This window comes from Gorilla gorilla, chromosome 16, assembly GCF_029281585.2.
Source record: "Gorilla gorilla gorilla isolate KB3781 chromosome 16, NHGRI_mGorGor1-v2.1_pri, whole genome shotgun sequence".
NCBI lineage: Eukaryota > Metazoa > Chordata > Mammalia > Primates > Hominidae > Gorilla > Gorilla gorilla.
This window is the reverse complement of record NC_073240.2, coordinates 80,014,869-80,035,932: the sequence shown is the minus strand read 5'-3', so window position 1 is coordinate 80,035,932 and position 21,064 is coordinate 80,014,869. Positions and strand designations below refer to the sequence as shown.

The 21,064-nt window shown below is 45.5% G+C and overlaps 1 long non-coding RNA gene across 1 annotated transcript in view; it reads left to right on the top strand.

Annotated features, from left to right (window-relative positions):
• LOC129527162 (uncharacterized) overlaps nt 1-13,345 on the top strand; it is a 159,015-nt gene extending 145,670 nt beyond the window's left edge. Inside the window, exon 3 of the long non-coding RNA XR_010131050.1 lies at nt 9,989-13,345. This is a non-coding gene — a long non-coding RNA (uncharacterized lncRNA). The remainder of the gene's footprint in view (nt 1-9,988) is intronic.
• Nucleotides 13,346-21,064: the final 7,719 nt, after the last annotated feature.

Below are 21,064 nucleotides of genomic sequence, written 5' to 3'. Positions count from 1 at the left end.
GAGGTAGTTTTACAACTTGGAGGCTCCTACCTTCCCACAGAAACTGGTAGATAAGGGCCCTATCTTCCCTGATAGTTACAATTCAAAGCAATGGTTCTTAAGTCCTTAAAAAGGATGTTCCTGGATCTTTGGGTTGCAAAGCTGGCCATAGGCTTATTTCACTTTTTAAAAGGTTTACATATATATCAAAGAGACAGAGAAAAATCTTACAAGTTTTCTAAAGCAAATGCTCTGAGAAAAAGGGAAGAGGAAGTCTCTTCCCTTATTTTTGACAGGAAGAATTAAGCCACTTATTTTTAATTTCTATTTGCTTTTTTATGGGCATGAGGGAACCATTGCAAAACTTTAAAATGGTTTTTTAAAATGGTTTTAAAATGGTTCTTTTAACTAAGTTCCACCTCCCAGATTCACGCCATTCTCCTGCCTCAGCCTCCTGGGTAGCTGGGACTGCAGGCGCCCGCCACTGCACCCGGCTAATTTCTTTTTGTATTTTTAGTAGAGACGGGGTTTCACCATGTTAGCCAGGATGGCTATGATCTCCTGACCTCGTGATCCACCCGCCTCGGCCTCCCAAAGTGCTTGGATTACAGGCGTGAGCCATCGCGCCTGGCCTTGCACATTTTTAAGTAGCTTCCAAAGTCAGTGATTGCACAACCAATAGCAGTTGCTATGGTAGCAAAAGTTAGTGTTATTCTAATCTAGTTGGTGATGAATTGTCTGGAGTTGCTGCTACTGGCTGCAGGAAGCCATGTTCTTCGTGTGGAGTTTTTAGTTTTTGTGCCATATCATGAGCAGAAATAGGCTGAGCTTACTGTATGGAAATCAGGGTGTGAAAGTAGGGCACAGGCCCAACATGAGGTCTGAGCAGCCATGAGTCAGAAATCAGAGGAACATGGGAAATGAGAAGTGCTTGGGTTTCTCCTTTCCAACCAATCCTCACTGGGGATTGGGCTAGGGCTGGGATCAGGGAGGGCAACTGAGCGGTCACTGTGTGCTGCACAAAAATCAAGGGATTTTATACACGTGATCCCCTCTAATCCCTCCAATAGCAGCAAGATAGACATCCCTGTACCCATTTTACAGATGAGGAAGTGAAGGCTTATAAAAACAAAAGCAACATGTTCAAGGCCATAGAGTTGGTGGCAATGTCAGGAGCAGAATCTAGATTTTTCATCTCAAAGTATGATGAGTTGGCAGTATTGATCTGAGCAGAAATTCAAGGAAATCAGTTTCACAGGAAGAGGAAGTGTTTGGTCTCAGGGTTAGAGGAGGGAATGGAATAAGTGTCATCAGTGAATTTAGGTCCAAGTTATCTAGAAAGAGAAAGAGAAAACAAGGAGAGGAAGCTGATGATACAGATTAAAGCTTCACTAGGGTATTAGGCCCAGGAGGGTGAGGTTGTTTGTCTATTTCATTTACTACCATATCTCCAGGCCCAAGAATAGCACTGGGTACACAAAAAGTCCTCAAAAAGTTTTTTTGAATGATTGTTGAATGAATTCTTGCAATAATATAGGCTGAGGGAAGAACATAGCTTAACAAAGTGGCTTTAGAATTTCAGCAAAGACTAAAATAGTACATATCAATAACTGTGAAGAGCCTGAGGTTTTATCACTTTTACAAGCTGATGAGTTAAGCTGCCAGTTTCATGGATGCTGGCAGAAGACACAAGACTCCTGGGTCAGAGAAAAAAGGACTGTGTGACTCACTGTAATAAAAACAGTCAGAGTATCAGCAGATTTTTTTGTCCCACAGGATAATGTAAAGAGGGCCAGGTGACACCTGCATACTCAGTGAGCTACATTTCAAGAGAGGAACACTGAAGTTAGGGAACTTAAATATTTTCTAATGGGCAGTAAGCAAGCCTACCCTTTGCTCCAGAGGGAGACACTAACTCTATCTTCCGTGGCTATTTGGATATATACACCATTGAAAGAAGTAGTCTGGAACAAAGGCCTCTATTTGTAAGGCATGCAGAAACATGACAGCCCCATGGACAGTTATGTCCCAACAATAAACTAGTACTATGTTCCCTGGCCAGAGGATCACCCGTCAACAGCAATGACATTGAGAAAACCACATGCAGATGAAGTAAAGGGTAAAAAGTGTTAGATCCTCAAAGCAGACAGCACCAGCCTCCCTGAGGTCTGGGGAGAAGTTCAGAAAGGTGTTGACTTTTGATATTATAGAGCTTCAGCAATCAGATTTACAGGGAATAAAAGGAAGTGACACTGAAGTGACCTCACAGAAGCTTAAGTCCATAACACATGAGACCTTAAGTACCTTAGTCTAAATTCCCCCAAAGCTTGCTTGAAGTCAGTCTATTCTAAAAGTAATCCCAAGAAGCAGAAGTGAGGAACAGGGGGAGTAAGACACTCAAGAAGGAAAAGGTGATCCAAGGATGTGTTCACAAGTTGGCCACCTCTGTGGACAACAGTGCTCAATCCCATGGCTTCTGAGGAGGCAAAGGAAATGTATCCAGAACTGCCTTCCCCAGAGATAAAAGAAAAAGCATCTATCTGCTGAGTGCATATTGATCAGCTGGATGTGGAGAAATGGGATTTTTACATTCTTGGGTTACTAACTTGCTGCTAATGAAGGACCAAAGACATTTAAATGCCCCTACAGTGTTAGTAAAGACCCCAGGGTTTGCTGCTGACAAGAAAAGAAAAGAGAAAAGAAAAGAAAGAAAAGAAAAGAAAATGAAAGGAAAGCACGTATCCATTGGTTCTGCCCCCGACTCCCATCCACTGGTCATAGGATTGAACTTGGCTTGAACATCCAGGTTGCACATGTGTGAGTTGCAAGCAGGTTCCTGGGGTTCTGCGTGCTTGGGGCAGGAAGTGAGAGGTACTGGTACAGGCCTGAAAAAAGGAGACATCATGCTGCCCCCACATGAAGCTGGTCAAAGCCTATGTGGAACTGGCCACCACAAGGACAGTGGGATAGAAAGTGAGGCTGAAAGGATATGAAGATACACAACGGGCATTGTATACAGTCCACCCCTTGCACCACTCAGTTCTGCACATGTCCTTCATTAAGGTCAGTGCATACAGTGTTCCCTTCAAGGTGGTGGTCAAGGTGATGGTCAGCGACAATATCTTCAAAGATAGAAGGCAGCTGGCCCCGAAGCCGTAAGTAACCATTATCCTTCTCCTCTACCACTCACCCTAGCTTTGCCTCACCCACAGCCAGCGTAGGAGACAAGGGAAAACTTCCAGTTTGTCCTCTGAAGGTTTGCTGAAGAGTCAACTGACAAAAGGCAGATTAATTGGAGAAAAGGCATACAAATGAATTAACGTGCAGACAAGGGAGAACCACAGAATAATTATTCCAACCCCCCAGTGGGATTCACAAGTTTATATACCATCTTAAGGCTATAGAAAGAATAGGGGCTGGGGCCATGGCAAAACAAGTTTGGTGGTAAATCAGGTTATAGTGGCAAGACAGGCTATGGGAGAGAGAGAAGAGGAGGCCTGACTGGCAAAGGTAATCTTGTTATGTAGATGAAATCTCAAAGGTAGCAGCCCTCAGAGAGAATAGATGGTAAATGTTTCTTTAAAGGTGTCAGACTCAGTTCATCTTTCCTAGATCCAGACAAAGGGAAGCTTCAGAAAATGCCTGGCAGCATCAATGCAGATTTTCTACAGATGCAAATCTCCCCCTACAAAAGACAGCTTCTGTTTGTAGACCTTCTGAACAGCCAACTCAAAATATGCCAAAGCATATTTTGGGATGAAATATTTTGGTTTCCTTTGCCAGCATGCTGATCTCTGCTGATCACTGGGCAAGGTGACCCAGTTCTTTTACACTGAACGGTGTGAGCCCTTAATCACCTTGGCGGTTGTGGGATTTTGGTTGCCGAAACAGCCCACTCACCATGATCACCAGGCATGGAAATGCCATAAAACTCCAGTAAATCCTCTGGGCTCCAGACCTGCTCCTTTCTGACCCCACTGTATAGCACAGCCCCAGCACCTTCTGGTCATTAGGGTAAATTACATGTCCCACCTCTCATATTAAACCTGTCAGCGCTCCATTCATATCCCCTTGACAATCACTGTCACATGCACATGAGCTTCGTACCTCAAGCTCTAGAGACGCCTTGATGAAGCCTCCCTCTGGCTGTGGGAACACACTCAGCCTGCCCTCAGAGCAGGTCAGAGGTACTGAGAAGGGCACACTTTGGGGACAGTCACAACTAATGATGACTAGGAGTTGGTAGATAAATACCCCAGCTATGTGGCCCATCTGATGGGACTGGGACAACTCTGGGGCATGTCCACATGGTCTTTTGGAGATCCTTAGCAGGACTGAGCCCCAGTTACCCACAGTGGTGACCTGCTCCTTAAGAAAAAGCATGTATCCATTGATTCTGCCCCCTACTCCCATCCACTGGTCATAGGATTGAACTTGGCTTGAACATCCAGGTTGCACATGTGTGAGTTGAATGCAGGTTCCTGGGGTTTGGTATGCTTGGGGCAGGAAGTGAGAAGCACTGGCACAGGCCTGAAAAAAGGAGACATCATGCTGCTCCTCCATGAAGCTGGTCAAATCCTATGTGGAACTGGCAACCACAAGGACAGTGGGATAGAAAGTGAGGCTGAAAGGATATGAAGATACACAATTGGCATTGTATACAGTCCACCCCTTGCACCACATGGGCTTCCTTCCCTGCCCTATCCCACTCTCTCATGCCCCTACTAGTGTTTCACTCCCTAACAAACTACTCATCCAGAAAGTCTAGTCTCAGAGTCTGCTTCAAGGGGAACCTAAACTAAGACATTTGGTACTGGAAGTGGCCCCAGAAAGCAGATCATCAGTCTGGGATCCTGGAATTGAATGTCTCACTGGCCAGAAGGCAAGAAGAATTGAAATTCTGGTGGTAAGTGCAGTGGTCATCACCCCCGCCATGCTGCAGCATCGCTCATGTGCAGTGGGTTTGGAGGGGCATAGGGGAAGGAGATGTAAAGGCTTAAACAATGGCTCTGACATATGGAAAAATCAGGGGATGATGGTGATCATAACGATTATGGCACTGACTAGCTGTTGTTAATGGCCATAAGAACGATGAAGAAAGAAAATAACAACCATGGGCCAGCCAGATATCAACTCAGGGCACAGTGTAAAAGCCAGAGGGTTCCATGAGGCATTTAAAAAGGCCCTTATCTTGAAAAGCTGGAGGGATGACTGTACTGAAAATCAACCTCCAACACAGAGCCCACCCATATCATTTAAGTATTTGCTGTGGTTGGGCACTCAGCAGCTTCCTGCTGTGAACACCACTGCTCCCTGACTGCGGGCTTTCTCCAGCCTTCAGAGCATGCCTAACTGCCATTTAGTGCAGGACAGGGTGCCCCAGAGTTGAAGCTTCTGGGAACAGCAGAAATTAGTGTATAAATACCCCAGTTTCTCTGCCTTTCTGGTGAGACAACTCTAAGGCATGTTCCACATTTCTCCCAGATGTCCTCAGCAGAGTTGAGTGCCTCTTTCCTCAACAGCAATCTTATGTTGGCTTCCTTCTTCAATCCGTCTTACTTCTCAACTCCCCTTCTGGTATTTCCTGCAATCGTCTTCCAAATAAACTATTTGCACTCAAATCCTGATTCCAGGACCTGCCTCTGGGAGAATCTATTCTAAGAATCCACTATAACTTTCTTTGCCTCCTGGACCATGGGCATAAGGAGCCAAAGTGACCAACGAGATGACAGTCATAGCTTCCAATTGAAAGGAATTCCTGATAGAAGCATTCCCCAATTGGGAAATAGGACCCCTAATACAACAGAATCTAAGGGTTCAGGACAAGGAAATACAGCTTTCCTAAGTGTCACTGGGAGCAATAGTGAAGGGGACCAAACTTGCTTCCCCTTTCGTTTGCCAGACCTGTGTATTCTAGCTTCTGGTGACACAGTTTGCTACCAGTTCAGTGTGCATATGGCATCCTGGAGCTCAGCATGCCAACCCTGCAGATTGTTGTCCCAGAGCCAGTCCCTTAGCTAAGCCAACAGGTCGTGTCATTGTTGCGTTGAGCTTGCTCCTTCCAGCTGATGGGTATACCAAGGGAACCCTTTGCAGTGTGCCATTGTCAGCCCTCCCTTTTCCATAAAATAGGTCCCTCAAGCTGGGGCCATGTTATTCAGAATAACATGCCAGTTCTGTCTGTCCACAGATAGAAGTGTTGGCAGAAACAATATAGATAGAGAAGGCAAACTCATATCTACAGGAGGTAAAAATCTAAAATGAACAAATTGTTGCCCCATTAGAAGAAGGGTCTGATGTAATTAACCTGTAGTCAAGTAGCTGGCAGCCTTCCTTGAGCAATAATGCCTTAACATAGGGCTCAACATCTGTCTCAACTTTATGCTTATTGATTGGGGGCAAGTCTTAATATACTAATTACATTAATAATTTGCCATCTATGCTACATTTTTCCCCATTTTATTTTACCTTTAAGTCTTTATTATGATGTATTTATAGATATAGAAGTGCCTAGCTTTTGTTTTTAGTGAAATCTGTTGATATTCCTTTATGGCTTTTTGCCTCTGTTCCTGTGCTTTTAGAAGGCTTTTCTCATTCTGAGGTTGTATATATATTCACCAATATTCTCTAGTATACTGATGACTTCTTTCTCTCATTCTTCTTTTCTTAACATTTAGATGTTTCACCTATCTTGTGTGAGGTAGGGATCTAATTCCTTTTTCCCTAAATGATTAACCAGTACTCTTAACATTGTATATTGTATCACACAACTTTTCATCACTGATTTGAGATGCTGTCATCTCCAAATGCTGAATCCTTCTAGTTTCTTGGTCTTTGTTAAGATTTTCTCCTCTTTTCCACTTATGTATCAATTCATGTGGCAGTCTTAAACTGTATCAGTTACCACAGCTCAAGGCACTTTCACATCTGGTTGGGAAAGCTCCCTTTCTTTATTAACCATCTCTAAAAATTTTCCAGCTATTGTTGCACATATTTTTTAAAGGAAGCTTCTATATGAATCGGGGAGAGCTATTCTAAAGCATAAGAGATGGAAGAAAGGGGGAAATGTTTCAAGGCTTCAGATTTAGTAGGAAGGATATGAGGGGTAAGGCCTGAGAAACTGTGATCCAAGTGTACCCAGATGGTCCTTGTTGTGCTGGGGGCTTAGCCAGCTCCAGGAAAACTCTCCCCATGTGCACATTGAGGGGCAGAGGGTTGGCCAAACCAAAGCTCAGATGATTCACTCTCCCAACAATTTGGGAGGGCTCAGGAATCTCTGAAAAAACTCTTTTTTCCTACATCTATAATGGCAAGAGTCAAAATGGAGGCTTACACGACAAAATGGAGACTGGAGAAGGAGTCATTTGAAGAGAGAGATTCAAAATATGAAAGTCTGTTGCCCCATTTGAATCCTTTGAGAGTGCTGGAGCTAGGTCACAAAAGAAATAAAGATCTGCTAAACTTAAGGGGAAAGACTTTGCTGAGATGACCATGGAATGGCCACAGACTCCCAAGCAAGCAGGTCTCTAGTTTGAGCTGGGAGCTTAACAGGGAGCTGTCAGATGCAAATGGCAATATGAACCAAGAATGTCAGATCCTGGAAAAAGAATAAAATAATACATTGAAAAATACTTCTTTTGAATCTGTTGGACATTTTGACAAGCAAGAGCGATGCACTGCATAAAATTGTAACCTCCTATGGAGAAAGAAGGCAGGTTAAGAGCCACCCTATGTCTATAGTTGTATCTGACTTTTTCAAGTAGGAGCTAAAACTGAAAAGAAAAGCAAGAATGCTGTTGTTTTAGAAGCAGGCTGTGTGAACAGACCATGTACTAGCAAATGTGGGCACATGTGATCCATTTGCTCAGTGGCTTTGTAGCCCCCTCCAACAAATCATAATATTGCTCAACTGGGAAAATACACTGTAATTATACAAACCGTAGGAAATTTTTACTGTGAATGCATGTTTATTTTGAATGAATACAACACATTCGGTTTTTTAACATTTTTTTCCCTCGCAGGGTATGTATTGATTAATTCGGAGATAATTTTTTCCTAAAATTATTATCTGCACTTTCAAAGTCACAATGTTAACTCTTTGAGCTGTTTGGACATTTTCATTATGACAATGAAGACAGAATTTAAGAAATCTAAATTCAGCTTTATAAATCACTGTGTTTACTGGATTTTTTGGTACCACATAAAGGCGTGTGAACCTACACTATGATCCATGAATAAATGCATGGACATTTATTTTATTGGGCTTGTTAGGGAACATGAACAAGGATGTTCAGTATAATGTTTCTTAATGTGGCCAGGGTTGGAAGCCATTAGAGTGTCCATCCCCGGCAGAATTAATAGGTGAAATGTGGAGAATGAACTTCCTGGAGTACCCTACAGCAGTTACAATCAGTAGATCAGATGTTCATATAGCAACATAGATAGATCTTAGAAACACAGTGCTGAATTTTAAAAAAAGGAAGAAACAATGGGATCTGTAACATAATACTAGTAACAACAATTTTAAACACATGCCCACAAAACAACAGTGCACACTTCCAGGAAGACATAGAAACAAAACAATACTCATTAAATATATTAGAATGGTCTTCTACAGGGAGAAGAATAATGAGAGCAGGGAATGGAGATAAAAAGAGAATAAAAAAAGAACATTTTATAATACCTTTTCAATTCTTTTATGCGTACTTCATATTTAAATTGTGATTTTTTTCCCCTTCTAAATCAGGAAAAAAAGCCTCCCACCCACAATATTCTAGGGAGAGAGATGAATATTCACCATCTAACTTCTGAAATTGACATTTATTTTGTGATTCAAGAAGAAAAGGTGGTAGGAATAAATAACATAACTAGGGAATCTAATCCATAAAACTGGGAAAACAAATTAGATTTTATTAATAAAATCTGAACTGGGTACAATCATCAGCTTGTGAGATTTACTCACTTGGTGATCTTAATGTGGATGGGGAAGATTTTTAATTAGTAACTTTGCATATTTTTATGGGAATTAAAAATTTTCCCCTGTAGTTTGGGTACGCATTCACCACTGGATGCAAAACTCAGTGCTCAGACGTGACATTTTCATTCAGTAATGCTTTTTGGACACAAATAGCAATGGAACTCACTGAGAAACCCTACAGGATGATTAGTCCCTAATACTGTTTTCTGCTTTTGTTTTTATGTAGCCCTGGGATTTCAGCTGTATCTGTGTCTTCTCAGTTGATTTTTAGCAGCCAAGACAAGATTGTCAGCAGCACCTGGGTCCAATTGAGCCCCATGTTGAGGCAGGTCTTCCAGCTCTCACCAGTTGGTAAAGGGATCTTAAGCTGGCCTATTACTCAGAGCTCCTTGTGGCCTTCCTAGGCCATGCCTAGAGTTGAGCATTCAATTCTTGCTTTTGAGTGAGAAGTCAGAACCCCACAGTGAGGCAGAGAACTCACCACACTCCTTGTTGAGAATTTCAGTGGCATCAGTGGGCATCTCTGCTGGGTAGCACCATCAAACACATGCAATTACCTCTCTACCACTCCCATCTTGCCCAGAACCAAAGAGGCAGCACTCAGCACTCATTGTCCTAATTCCCTACTTCCTCAAACTGGGTGTTGAGTGTCTTTCGATAAGCATTTTCTCAACCTACAGAGGGAAAGAAGTGTGGTGTCAGTAAACTTAGGAAGCAGAAGCTACAAAGATGCATATGGGTAGCAAGGCCCACAGTGCTGTTTCAGTTATCTATTTCTAGAAAACACAGTGGCCTAAAACAAGAACCATCTTGTTTGCTGGAGATTCTGAAGGTCAGAAATGCAGACAAGACCCAGCTGGGTGGTTCTTCTGTATTGCTCTGTATTGCAGATCATGTATTGTCTCTTCACTGCATTTGACTGGTGACTAGGCTGGGTTGGAAGACACAGATCGCATGTCTGATTGCTCAGGGCTCCTCCCTGTGGCTTATCTCTCTCACCGTGTATTTTCTTCATATGATCTCTCTTTCCAGCAGGATGACCTGGACTTCCTCACAGTATGGTGGCTGGGGAGCAAGAGGAAAAGGCCCAATGTGCAAGCACTCATGGAGCCTCTGCCTGCATCACATTTGCTAATGTCCCATGGGCTAAAGCAAATCACAAGGCCAAGCTCAAGTCTATGTGGAAGGAGACTACACAAGAACAGAAATACTGGGAGGCATAATTCTTCAACAGCTGCAAAGTAACAGTCTATCACAATTTCTAATTCCAGCTCTTGCAGCCAGAAGACACTATTGGGTTTTTAGATGCAGGGACAGCCCAGAGATCCAAGCAGAGGAAATACGTTTGGCTCTGGGAGAGTCTGGAGTTTTATTAGCAGCTAAAGAGCCTGACCGGGTTGTTGCATGTGACTCCATGGTGCAATACAGCCTCTCCAGCCCAGGGGCCATAACAATAAGAAGACTCCATAACTGGGAGCCAGTGAATGAAGGTATCCTGAACAAGCCTGAAAAGAAGTATCAGCTCAAACAGAAGTTCTATGGGTCTAGGATGGGATCTTGGCCCCAGAGTGGGAAGAGGAAGAATAAACACCCCAGCTTCCTGGCCCCTCAGGTGTGTTCTGGACCACCTCCCAGAATCCCAGCAAGACTGAGGTCCAGGTGCCTACAACATAACCTTCTCATTGGCACTCTTTAATGGTTTCCATCCCTCCATCCCTGTCATAATTCTTCCCTATTAGGGCTTCCTGGGGTCACCTTTCAAACAAACCACTTATACTTAAATTGGGCCTCAAGTCCTGCTTCTAAGAAAACCCAGGTTAAGACAGTGGTGGATTTGGACCACTGGATGATTTCAAGAGTTATTCAGTGGTCCAAATCCAAAGCTTGAGAAGTCCATGATCTGATCAGTGGTGCGGTGGTGTGCAGTTGGCACTAGACAGGCATGGGCTGGAGCCTCAACTCTGCTGCTCACCAGTTTTGTGGCACTTTTGTTCCCAGAGAGAGCCACCTACTATCCTTCTCATTCTTGGTTACACCTGCCACTCCTCTCCTCAAGAGATGGAGTCTATTTCCCTTCTCCTTGATTCTGGCTGGCCTTGGGCTTGCCCAGCCATATGCCTTGCTTTGATCAGAAAAATAAAAGTGATATTTTAGGACTTCTCAGTCCAGGCTTTGAAAAGCTTGCAGCTTCCACTCTTTTGCCCTCTTGGAAGCCAGCCACCTTGTAAAAATCTCTGACACCCTGCTGAAGAGACACCATGGACATAAAGAGCCTCCAGCCAGTCCCCAGCTATTCTAGCCGTCCTGGCTGAGAGGCATGGGCTCTGAGAGCTTTTGAGATGTCCAAGTGAAGATGTCAAGAGGACAGTTAGATACAAATAATTCCCCTACATGTCTCTCAATAACAACCAGGGCCTTTCCTCTGTTGCTTGGGCAAAGAGCTGCGTTGTGCCATCTGAGGAGTTTACCGTTGTAAATGGCAAGGCTGCGTGTGTATGAGTATGCGAGTGTGTGGTTTGTGGGCGGAGTGTTTGAAACAGGCTGTGCAGTCTCCCGCCCCTCACAGCCTCCCTCCTACAGACCAAGCCTCAGCCACACCTGTCCCCTCGAGGCCCAGCCCTGACTGCTAAGTCATCAAGCCCCCAGTGTGACCGCAGGACCTCACTCCCAGCCAGCACATGATGTAGCACTTGAGGCCGACGGGAAAGCCTTTCTCACCCGCCTGTGGGACCATCCTAGCGTGCTAGCCTCTCCTCTAATGCTTGCCTCCCAGCCTCCCCATCTCACCCATTCGCCCTCTGCAACTTCCCTCCCCAGCCTTCCCATCAGCCATGCCCCTAAATCCCTGTGCCCTGGCAAACAAACTCCCTCCCTCTCCCCTTCCACCTGAGTGGTGGCTTTGCTGAGGATGTCCTTCCCCTGCACCCCCTGGAGGGGTTCACTGCTCATCCTCACGCACACACCCCCAGCTCAGGGTCTAGAAGTTGGGTCGGGGTCCTCTGCAGCTCAGCATCCTCTCCTCTGCCAGGCCACACCAATTACTATAGGGAAAGGCAGCCCCAGGCCTGGCATCTGATAAGTCTAAGTCGATCATGAGGCTCTTAGTAGTAATTGGTGCAAGGGTGAACATGTGACCCAACTCTGGCCAATGAGATGTCAGGGGAGGTCTGTCAGGGGACTTCTGGGGAAAGATTCCTTGCTCTTAGGAAGGAGAAGGCAGAAGGAATAACTCTTAAACCACTGGACGGTGATGGATCTGGGTGTGATTCCTAGAGCTGCTGCCACCATCTTGCAATGAAGCTGAAAGTGAAGTCACAAGGCAGGGAGATGGAGGGAACCTCCATGAGATTATGATACTATTGAGCCCTGTTTCCCTGGAAACTCTCCTATCTCTGGACTTCGTGTCAGGTGAGATAACACAAGGCATTACTGTTTGTCATCTGTAGTCAAAGATGCCCTGGTCGAGATAGCCCTGTGCTTCTCCCATCTTTCGAGGTGTCCTCCCTGGACTCTGCTCTGTGCACTAAGGCACCTGCATGACCCAGAGGGTCACAGGCTTGTGCATCTTATAGCTGGGATCTGCCTTCCAGATTGAACACCCTGCTACCTGCCATAGAACAGGTGTGACCTTGACATCCTCCGCCCCAAACTTTTGATGCCGATGCCTGTAGTCCAGAATCCCTTGCATGGCATTACAAGACCCAGAATTCCTCTCCAGGTTGGCTTCCAAACTGGCTTTGCTACACTCTGCTTCAAACACACTGATCATTCATTCATGTAAGTCATTTTCTATCCCTTGACATGTGCCTGGCACTGTGTGAGAAAAAAGGACACAAAGGTGAGGCTGGGGCAGCCCCAGCCCTCAGGGAGCTCAGGCTCTAGTGAGAGCCCAGAGGAGTAAATGACAGTAGTATGTGGTGTCAGGTGCTATGAGGTGTGCACCACAGAGACTAAGGGGAAGGGGCCTGGCTGAGGAAAGGAAGGCATCACAGAAGAGGTAACATTAGACCTCGTCGGGTGGATAGGAGTTGGGTGTGTGGGCAGAGAACATTCGTGCATCTTGGGCAGCCGCTGTTCCTAGACCTAACCATGCAGTCTCAGAGCTCTGTGCCTTTGTACTTGCTGTTTCTCCTGCCTGGAATGCCCTTTCCTTTGTTGATTGGCCTGGGAACTCCTCTAAGGACCGAAGTCATAAAGCGTATCATCTGAGAAGCCATTCATGACTCCTGAGGTAAGCTGCTCCTTTCTCTGTTCCCATATCTTTGCACTCATTTACTTGTAAGAATTTGTTCCCACTTTATTTGCCTATCTATCCTTTCATCAGACAGTGAGAAAAAGACCAGGTCATACTCACCGCTATATGCCCAGCACTTGGCCTAGTGCTAGACACCTGACAAATGCTCATCTCTTCCCAACCCCCTTGTCCCCTCCCAGCCATATTTTCCAAAGGGTTGAGCAGACTCTGACATGATTGAGGGAAGCAATGACTGATGACAGGAAGCCCTGTCTGCTGGGCAGCCCCTACAGAGAGGGCTCCAAATACCAAGCCAAGTAGGGTCCTTCCCAGCCTTAGAGACCTTTCCAGTCAAGACCACCATGTACAGTGATTCAGGTTGTTTACTTCACAAAGATATCCAGCCAAGGCAGCAAGGAGGGACTGAAATCCAGCCAACACCCTATTTCCCAAACCTTTTGCTTTTGCACAGTGCTACAAAAAGGGGCACCTTTTTCTAATTTGCACAAAAGTTCTATGTAGAATAGCTGTGGCCCTTGTCCACTTGTGGCAGAACCATCACCCATCACAGGGCTCCCCTAGCAGGCCTGAACCCCAAAGGTACCAGGGCCTAGCCAAAGAGTTATTGCTAAAGGCAGTCCTGATGAAGAGAAAACATCATTGATCATAGCTCTGTTGCACCTATTTACACTGTTCTGTGTTCTGGAAAGTACAAAAAGATAACATGTCTGGCCTGCAGTGACATGTTTCCTTGAAATCATGAGGGAAAGTGTGATTCTTACTATAAATTATAAGCATCAGTTACATAGGCCAATTTAACCAAGGTCCACTGAGCAAGGAAAGTCAGATAAAAGGTCAGCACTCAGAAATGCCCATCTTAATGACCTAGACAGTTATTAAAGCTGCATTAAAATTTTAGCTCTGAATTTCTAGGCAGCCAAAGTTCAAAGGGAACCTTGATCAGTTACACAATTCTTCATTCAATCAATCAAACATCCTGCCAAGGCTGATGGCTGCCTGCTCTGCCAGGCACTGTTAGGCACAGGGAATCAATGGTGACAAAATAGACATGGCTCTGACCTCATGGAGTTTACATTCTAGTGGAGAAAATAGATTTTTAAGTATACAAGTAAACAGAAATAAGTAAAATGATTACAAATTCTAATATGTATAATGAAAGCAACAAATAAAAGACTAAGAAAGAGAATAAGAGAAACTGGGAGATCTATTTATAATACAGTAGTCAGAAAAGTCTCCTCTGAGGAACAAAAAATAGGCTGAGGCCTGTAGGACAAAAAGGAGCTAGTCTTGCAAAGGGGTGTAAGGGAGGCTAAGAATTGGGAATAACACATGCAAAGGTCCTGTGGCAGGAAAGGAGTTGGATACAAATATACCACAGAACTATGCATACTTTATTGCACTAATCCACCTCATCTCTGTCCTTACCATGAGTAAGTGTCTGCTTCCCCTGCTGCCCACACCTTAAGGCATCCTGCCCTAACGGATTGTGTACAAGAAGCCTTATGTCAGTCTATTCAGTCCAGTGCCCCACTGCCCAGGTGCTGGACCAATTCAGGTTTGAGGCAAAGGAGTTTCAAGGAGTCAGGAACCCTGCAGGGTGAGGTTAGACATCCAGTCACCATTCCCATCAGTCTAAGCCAGTATCCAATCTTTAACCCCTGGAATCCCAAGTGACCCACCATTATAAGCCCAGAAGGTTCTTACTGTTATCCTGTAGGATTATTTCATTATCCTATTCTTAGGATAATGAAACATGTATATAAAACATATGACGCCTGAGAGCCCCCTATAAGTTCCCTGCATTCTTGCCCCTTGAGCCATGTATGCTTGAGCAAATTACACTCAAACTGGCCATGCAAAGAAACTAATAGGAACAGAGAACCCTGGACAGAATTTAATTCTGATTTTTATTCATTCATTAAATCAATCAATCTTTATTTGTCACCTACTATGTGTCAGGCCCTGCACTTTCCATACGAAGAGGATGTGGACAAAGTGGATGTTCAGTTGGGGCTTTTCTCCCAACCAGGCCTGCCCCTCCATCTGGAGTGGCCACCACCCATCTCTTCTGCACCAAATTCTACTCTTCCTCCAAGGGAAAGCTGTTGTCATTGGCTTAGCAGCTACTATGTACCAGGGATCATTTTAAGCTCTGGGGTAAAGCAGAAAGACATGATTGTCTTCAGGGAGCTTAAAGTATACTGAGGAAGACACTAAACAAATCAGGCCACAGGGGCTTAAGTAATTCCACCTGTGATATGGGCTTCAAAGGACAAGCACGAGGGGTTCTGTGAGAATACAATGAGGAGCCTCAACCCATCTGGGCGGGGCAGGGAAGGCTGTGCAGAGTTTTCAGTAGGAGCCAGCACACTCTGGTCTAATATTCCCATACGGAATCAAAAAGTAGAAAATACAATAAATAGAAATAAATCAGAGAGGGGAAACCCAGACCTGAACCATTAGCTTTGCTCCCTACAGCTTGCTTTTAGCAAGACACAGGACTTGTAGTGTGCCTGTGTAGAAATTATCCTGCTGTTAGGATCGGGTTCCTGGGTTCCAGTCCAGGCATCACCCTTTCCTCAGTGTATTATTACCCTGGCCTAGTCTATTATCCTCTTGGAGCCTCAGTTTCTCTGCCTGTAGAACGGGGGCAGCATCTCCCCCATGGGGTTGTTGGAAGATCAAACAAGAGATGCTTATTAAATGGTACAGTGTACAGAACTGTGGTTAATTCCTCCCACACTGTGACAGCCACATGTTCCTGTCTTGTCATCAACGGTACTCTCTGAAACTCCCAGAGCTTCTTGGCCTGATCATCCCATGGACATGCCGACACACATCGGGTTTTTTTCTATATGCCCCTCACAAAGGTATGAGATTCTTGCCTAAGCTGGAATCTCCTGTCCTTTCTGTCCAATTCCAATTTGACGGCATGTTGCAAGTATCTGTTTGACACTGTCGACAACCAAAATAGAAATCCCATCTCCAGCTACCCCGGATACAGCTTGTCACTGTCTTTAGAAGATAAATTTGGTGATGGGTTCACTTAGAATTCTTTCTAGTAAAGGAAGGAGCCACAGAAGCTAGACATCAAGTCCGTTCATCCAGATGTGTGGCAGAGGTGGCATTTTAATAAACTGAGGAGCAGGCAGAACATCCCCTTTCACTGTGCTAGAAAGCTGTTCCCTATTCATGCCTGTTCTACGCTCCAGCTGATTTTTATTCAGCTTGATAGAAGCTATTGTTTATTAAAGTCTACCATGAGCCAGGCCCTGTGGTGGGACTTCACATCCAACACCATTAATACTCACAACCACTTTGCAAAGCAAAGATTTTTTAGCCCATTTTATGGATGAGAAAACTGAGACTTCAGAGAGGGTAAGTGGTTCCAAGTCACCCAGCTGGAGAGTGCTGGGGCCGAGCTTTGAGCTCAGGTGCCCCACCCCAAGCTCTGTCCAGGGCACCACACTGTCTCTGCCTCACTCATGGACATTTTCCATCCCTGCCTCTTGCTCTTGGCCTCTGCCTTCCTTGGCTCCTCTTAGCTGGTGGGTTCACAGCATTCCTCATCTGTAGGCCCCCAAGCTGGGATCTGGGTTCCTGGCAGACACAGCTGGTGCCTGACCCCTTTACCCATTGTTGTTAAAGAGACCCAGGAAAGGCTGTGCCAGGGTCCCCAGGCCCCTGTGTTCCACCCGCTATGCCTCTGCTTGATGCCTACTTCTGAGTCTGAACTTTGCCTTGCTGAACAATCTAAAAGAGCCTGGAACCCACAAGCGGGAGTCTCCCCTAGGCCCCCTGCTGATCTCTATATGCCAATCACCGCTTCCTGGGCCTTCCAATTGGCCTACACTTCCTACAGCCCTGCCCACCAGAATGGTCTCCAGCATTGGCCCAACTCTGCCTTTTGGGCAGTGGAGTGCAGGTCAGCCTTCTGTCCTGATAAAAATCCTGGACTTTTTATCTGAGATCCCCTCATTAGAATATCCTTCCTCTACTGGTATTTCTGTCTGCTCATACCAGCCTCCCAAGTACAAAGGCGGGAAGCATCACCCATCGAGCGTTCTGCAAGAAGCAAACTCACCTGGACTGCTGGTGCAGGAAGGGCCTTCATACCCATCTTGCTGGTCCCCACAGTGCACAGGGAGACTGAAGCCCTGAGAAAGGAAGAGGCACGGGGTCTTATTGGCAAAGCAAAGTCTAGAGCTCAAATCAGGTGGCTGTTGTTGATGATCAGGCTATCCATTTGTGATTAGGATTTTGAATGGTTTACAGGAGATAATGCTATAAAAATCTAGGGCTAGGGTCCTTTGGACAGTCCAGAAATCCCCCATACAGGTTTTTTACCACTAGAAAAATGTGCCCCTTCCTCAGGGAGTCCCAGCTCCACACCAGGGCAAAGTCTCGGCCAGCAGGGCAAGGGCTAGATTTCTAGCCTGCCCCTTCCACCTGCCTCTTCAGCAGAGCACCCTTATGCAGTAGAGCACCTGAACAACTGTACTTGGTAGCCCTGCACATGTAACAGTGAAATTCTTGGCTTAAGTGTGTCTGCTTCTTCCACCAGACTTAGGGCTCTTTGCGAGTGGGCAGCCTGTTTCATTAATCCTTGGGTCTGTCACCCATACAAAAGGCATGCCGGGCAAAGAGCTGAATCAACGTGTGTAGAAATGAAAGTATCTCTTTGCAACCTCACTACTTCCCTTTGCATATATTCACTTAAGCAACCTTTACCTATATTTAATTTTTGTAATTTTCCTGCACCTCAGTGTACCCATCTGCAACAGGAAAACACTGACATCTGCTTGTTATCTTCCTCCCAGGAGTGTTGAGAAGGTGGATGGAAGCAACAATAGTTTTCTTATCTCCTTGTAGAAAGATACAAGCCATTACCAGGGTTTTATAGATGAGATCCCCACTGTTCTCCCTAAATTCATGTGTCTGAGCTCCTGTCTCCCTGGTTATGCATTGCTGGCTGGCTGGAGTTATTCTGGGCATTTCTTCAAGTGTCATTGGTAACTTAGAACTCACCAGTGACAAGCTGGCAAATTCACTTACAGAATGCAGCTCCTGAAAACTACTAATGATGCCGTGAGGAGACAGGAGACAAGAACCAGCAGTATTTGGTCTTCAGTTTAAGGCATAAATATCTGAAAATGAGAAATTCCTTGGAGCCAGCCTCCCAGATGGAACATTTAGTGCTCAGTTACATAAAGAGCTACAGAAGCCAGGAGGTCAGGGCAGAGCTACAGCAAGGCCCGGCAATGGGCCTAGGAGGCAGGCGTGGGAGGCAGTGACAGTGTGTATGGGGGGAGGGGGGCATTGAGAGTATTGCCCAGTTCACCGGGAGTGGTGAATGTCCAGCTTCCCTTTATCCATCTATCCAGCTGCTCTACTGAAATAAAAGCATAATGCCAGACACTGCCGGGAGGAATTTGAATGTGGCAGGATTGCCCAATGGGCAAACTGATTGTGCTTTATGATGTTATAGACTCATTTGAAAGAGAAAGTTGCAGAAAACAGAATTCAAGGAACCTCATCTTTCTCCTCTGAAGAGAACCCGGAGAGCTCTGTGTCCTGAGATCTGTTCCACAGGAGAAAAGAAAGGCTTTTATTTTCTGAAGTCTAGGCACTGGGCACAAAGAGCTGGCTTGTCTTGAATGGGCAGGGGCTCTAGGATGGACAGGAAGAGGTTGAACCCATGGGGAGACCCAGGTTTTCCAGAGACAGGAAGCAAAGGCATGGTGGGATATACGTTGGTGTACTGGTGAAAGCTAACAACGTGTTCTCAGGGTGGTGGGCTGGAGGGCGGGGCTCCTGATTTATAGTGTTTACCAGTTTCTGTGGTGTAAATATTTCCACCATGGTCAATTTCAAGCTACCAACTTTACGACATTGAGCAGGAAGTTGGGAAGAGACACACACAGTCGGTCCTCCTGAGCCAGTACAAGCCGGCTCCAGCACACCACTGACATGGAAACATGCACCCAGCTAAATGCAGCACCTCAGGAGGTGGCAGGACCTTTGACGGGGAGGCCCCTGGGTGCCAGAGACTGACAGTCAAGCTCTAAGACCTTGTGAGCTGCTGAAAAAGATCTCAGAGCCTGGCTTGGCATGGAGAGAGAAGAGCCACCCTTCTTTGGAATGAACCATTTGGACTTGAGCATGAGGCTCCAGCAGTGACCATATGGGGCTGAAGAACACAAGCTTTGCTGAAGTTTCTGGACTATGTAAACCATCCTTGCCCACCCTAAGGAGGGGGTGCTCCAGGCAATGACTCAACCATGGTGACTGGGAGCTCACAGCCAGATTTAATTTGGTTTACAAAAATAAAATACTGCCATGGTTCTTGCACATGACTGTTGGGATGCAAATTCATACCTGCTGCAGATTGCTGGGTTCCTCTGATTTATGGGGACATATGTTTCTCAGTCTAGGAGGGGAAAATGAAACACGCATTCAAATAACCATTACGCCCAACAGAATGTGGTATGGACCATAAGAAGGATTACCAATATAGTAAAAAAAAAAAAAAAAAAAAGGCTGTCACCCGTTTATATGTTACCACATTTGCAAGGAGCTTTCACGTACAAGATCTCCTGCCAGGCTGGGCACGGTGGCTGACACCTGTAATCTCAGCACTTTCGGAGACTGAGGCAGGTGGATCACCTGAGGTCAGGAGTTCGAGACCAGCCTGGCCAACATGGCAAAACCCCGTCTCTACTAAAAATACAAAAATTAGTCGGGCATGGTAGTGCTTGCCTGTAATCCTAGCTAATCGGGAGGCTGAGGCAGGAGAATTGCTTGAACCCGGGAGGCAGAGCTAAGATCGTGCCACTGCACTCTATCCTGGGTGACAGAGCAAGACTCCGACTCAAAAATAAAAAATAAAAAGGATATCCTGCCATCCTCCTCACAACCCTAAAAAGCTGATAATAGTACCATTTCACAGATTTGGATGCTGAGAGTCAGGGAGGCCCAAAACTATATGGTCCATCAGTGCAGCACCAGCACTCTCCTTCCTGCCTTCTGACTGCCACGTTCAGTGTTCTGACCCCTGTTAAGTGATCAACTCATCGTGGCTTGCCCAGAACCTTTCCAGTTTTGGCACTGAAAGTCCTGCATCCTGGGAAACCCCTCAGTCCCAAGCAAACCAGGATTTGTCCAGGACTGGTTTCAGTACAAAAGTCCTTTGTCCCTTGAACCTCTTCATCTTGGGCAAACAGGAAGAGTCAATCTAATCCCCCGTCCTACTATGGAACTCAGAGGAGAAAAAGGAGGAACTTTTGGCTGGGCAGTTGAAATCAAGGAATTCTGGAGGAAGTTTCCATTGGCTAGGTCTCTAAGGCTGAATTTGAACATATGGGAAGGCGGGGGATGTGCTAGGGTGAGGAGATGAACACTTTTCAGGCAGAAATAAAAAGGACATAAACACAGAGAGGGGGTCTCCGAGGGCATGAGGGCATTGGCAGTTGTGGTTCTGCCTGGGGCATCAGGAAAACCAAAGTGCCACTTCACCTGTGCTTTCTGGAAGGAACAAGGTCTCAGTAGCTAAAGAGTAGTTAAGAGTCCAGAACATGGTCACAGAGACTGCTAGTCCCTTACCAGTATTCATTCTGCCCTTCTTTCTTGTTAACAGAAACCCACTCTGGCCAGCAATATCTCCAGCTAAAAGAATATATTTCCAGCCTCCCTTGCACAATGGCCAATAAGATATAAGTAGAAGTTGTTGGATAAACTTCCAGAAAGGCTTCTTAAGAGAAATCAGCCAGCCAGAGAATGCCCTTTTGCCTCTTCCTATTTTTCTTCTTGCCTGGAACCTGAGTGTGATGACTAGAATGCCAGCAGCCATCTTG